The sequence below is a fragment of the Alligator sinensis genome, unplaced genomic scaffold (genome assembly GCF_000455745.1).
Source record: "Alligator sinensis unplaced genomic scaffold, ASM45574v1 scaffold537_1, whole genome shotgun sequence".
Lineage (NCBI taxonomy): Eukaryota > Metazoa > Chordata > Crocodylia > Alligatoridae > Alligator > Alligator sinensis.
The window spans coordinates 632,956-636,188 of record NW_005842734.1 but is presented as its reverse complement, the minus strand read 5'-3'; the positions used below and the strand labels follow the sequence as shown (position 1 = coordinate 636,188).

Genomic DNA, 3,233 nt, shown 5'->3' with positions numbered 1-3,233 from the left:
GGTGCCTTCTTCATCCTCCCTATATATTTGAAAAAGGACTTTTTATTATCTTTGATCTTGGACGCTAGTCCTAGCTCTATGTCTGCCTTAGCTTTCCTAACAGCCCCCTAAAGGCCGAGCAGTGGAGGTATACTCTTCTTTGGAGATAGCGCCCCGCCCTTCCACTGGGTGTACACCGCCTTTTTGGCAACCAGGCATTCCCAGACATCCTTGGTGAGCCAGGGGGGCTTTTGGGTACTCTTGCCCCCCTTGCTTCTTGTTGGGATCATCACCCCTTGGGCCCTGAGTATCGTCTCCTTAAGGAACGACTGCTCATCTTGGGCACTGACTTCCCCTGCCCTCGAGAACCCCAGTGCCTCTCCCTCCAATCTCCTCAACTCATTGAAGTTGGCTCTCTTGAAGTCTAGGGCTACCGCCTTGCTGCAGGCCCTTGACACCCTGCATTGGATGATGAATTCCAGCAAGCGATGATCGCTGTCACCCAGGTGGTCAAGGACCTGGAGCCCCCTCTGTATGACAGAGGACAGAGATGAAAGAGTATAAACAGACATCATGAAGTGAGGTGGATCAGCTGGGACAATACGTGCCTTACCAGCTGATCTGCTTCAATGGGTAAAATAAATGTTGCCCATTGTCCTGAATTGATCAGGGCCTGATCCTGTGGGGCAACAGGTGATTTGTTCCATGGTTACAGAGCTGTCTCTCAGAGATTCCCCACAGCACATCCATGTAAAGGAGGGAGCTGAGGTTGCCCATTTAAACAGGAGTGCATCAGAGACTGCCCTGTAAGAGAGGAAAGCTAGGCAGGTGCTCTGGGGCCTTGAGGGAATTGATCCTGCAAGATAATTCCCAGGCTGTTCAGGATTGAGTCTCTTAAGTCCCAAGGTGCTAGCCTGGGGTAGCTGAAGAGCATGGGTCGTTGTGGGTTGTCTGTGCTCTTGTGCATAAAACAATCAGATGCCCACTGCAATAAAATGGCAGAAAACCTTTCCGTATTTATTGCAGCCACAAAGTTTGGGCATTTGTGGTGTGACAAGGGGTATGAATTCCTGTTTGCTTGGCCTTTGTGCCTCCATAAGAATTTGACACCCTAAGAAACAGAAAAGACATGGTGTGCTCCAAGTCAGGAGAGAGGCACATTGTCCAAGCAGCAGCTCTTTGCCAGCTGGAATACTTTGCAGTTTCCACAAATCTGGATTTTTCCTGGATAAGTTCATTTTCTGTTGGGAACTCTGAAATGAAACTACAGCTCTCTGGCTCTTCCTGGGTTGGTCTGGAGAAAGGGCTTCTATGAATTACAGGCTCCTGGCTCCCAGAGCCATTGGGACTCTTGAGGTGGCTGATTGCCCAGGCTGCCAAACTCCCACAGGGGTCAGCTCTCCAGAGAGTTGGGATACCTGGAAAATCACATGTCCAGCAAGTCAGGGATTCTAGGAAAATGACAAACCAGTTGCGTAGCTCCCTGCACTACATACCTTGCAGAGAGGGAGAAAATCTGTGTGTGGCAAAATCCTCTACCTTCCTATATCATTTTATTTCTGCATTATATTTTGTTATTTGATTGCTTAGAGTCAAGTTGCTTAAAAATGCTGCTTGGGAATGTTTGAGAACTTATTATTACTTGGAATTTGGCTGCTGTCCATCTCAAGAACACTATGGAAAATAAGATTTTTGCTCAGAAACTGTTGGAAAGAAGAATTAAAGATAAGGAACGAAATAAAATGAGACAGGATGAACATGGGTTTATCAACATATAGTACAGTAATACTGATATACTCTGATGAAAAGATAATGGGGTTCTTGAATAAGGCTAATGTAGTGGACTTAATTTATGCAGGTCTAAGCAGAGCATTTGCTAGCAGGCTTCCCAGACTGAATTAATGGAATTGAAGGAGAGAGGAGATCAGGGTTGCTTATGGGCATCTCAGCCTTTTGTCCCTGATCTTTACTTAATTTCTCTATTCAGTGTCAGGTCTGTCCTCATCGCTATTAATTCCGATCTGTATTTCAGAGACCTCTGTACTGCCCAGAGATGCCACCAGTGCTGGTTATGATGATGCTGACGTAATTTCTGATGCAGAACACAGTTCTGCTTTTCACCAGAATTACGAGGAAGTCAATGAAGCCCCAGAGGAAAGTGATGGGACAAGGGATTCGCAGACAGGTGAGTAAAGTTAGTGTATCTCACTACATAATTTCTAGTTGTGCAGTGTTTAGTGTTTAAAAAAATCCCCCCGTCATGTGTGGAGATTCCATAAGCCATGACTATGATGATGTCTAAGAAGTTCATCATGCTGAAGAAGTTCTTGCACCTTGGCGGAATAAAGAGAAAACCCCTGAAATCCCCGTGGAAAGTGGCATCATATCGTTATGTAAAAGGTTCTGTTTTGCTTTTAAAAATGTATAGCAAGTTTTCCAGTTATCAAACATACAAGGCTTCAAAAATGAAGCATGCGTAATCTAAGTTTCAGAAATAGCAAAGGGATGAAAATGTTCGATTTATTTTATAGTTGAAAAATATAAGTTACTCCCACAGTAGTTTGAGGCCTCACTCAAGATTCCTGAAGTTATGCAATGGGAAGTAATGGATATACCTTTATTTCACGGTGACCTTGTAATCACTGCCGTGTAGGTATTTGGGGTGGCTCACCTGAAGGACAAGGCAGAGTTCAGAACTAAGTCACTATCATGTGCTTCCCTTGATATTTTCAGATTGGAGTCTGCACTCCCTAAGAAGTGAAGGGACCTCTGGAGCTGACGGAAAAGAAACATCCCTGCCTCCCGGGGACATAGAATACGATGATGTTGAAGATGGCTTTGCTGGGACATTTATATAAGAATGTCTGTATTTAGAGCATATGCTGTGTGAGGACACAAATGCTGTACGATTACATGACTCTTCTTTGAAATGCTGACTGGGCCAGAGTCACTAGAGACAGTCTGTGTATAGCAGGTAGCCTGACCAGCTTCTTATAGAGGGTGATGTAGTTGCAAGCATAATAGTTTAAGTGACATTTTTTATTTACCATTGATCAGGCTGTATGAATAGTTCCTGCTTTCATATTCCTAAAAAATTCTTCATCCTTAAGTTAATGCATTTTCTTATTAAAACATTTCTTAAAGCTTGTTCCACAAATGATATTTCTCTCAACCTGATGTGTTGGGTCAGTCCCAGGGGATGGTAATGGAGGTAGAATGAAAAGAATTACAAGACAACATAACAATAACGTGGT

At 44.0% G+C, this 3,233-nt stretch overlaps 1 pseudogene; it reads left to right on the top strand.

Annotated features, from left to right (window-relative positions):
- Nucleotides 1-2,916, top strand: part of LOC112552028 — a 7,491-nt pseudogene extending 4,575 nt beyond the window's left edge.
- Nucleotides 2,917-3,233: the final 317 nt, after the last annotated feature.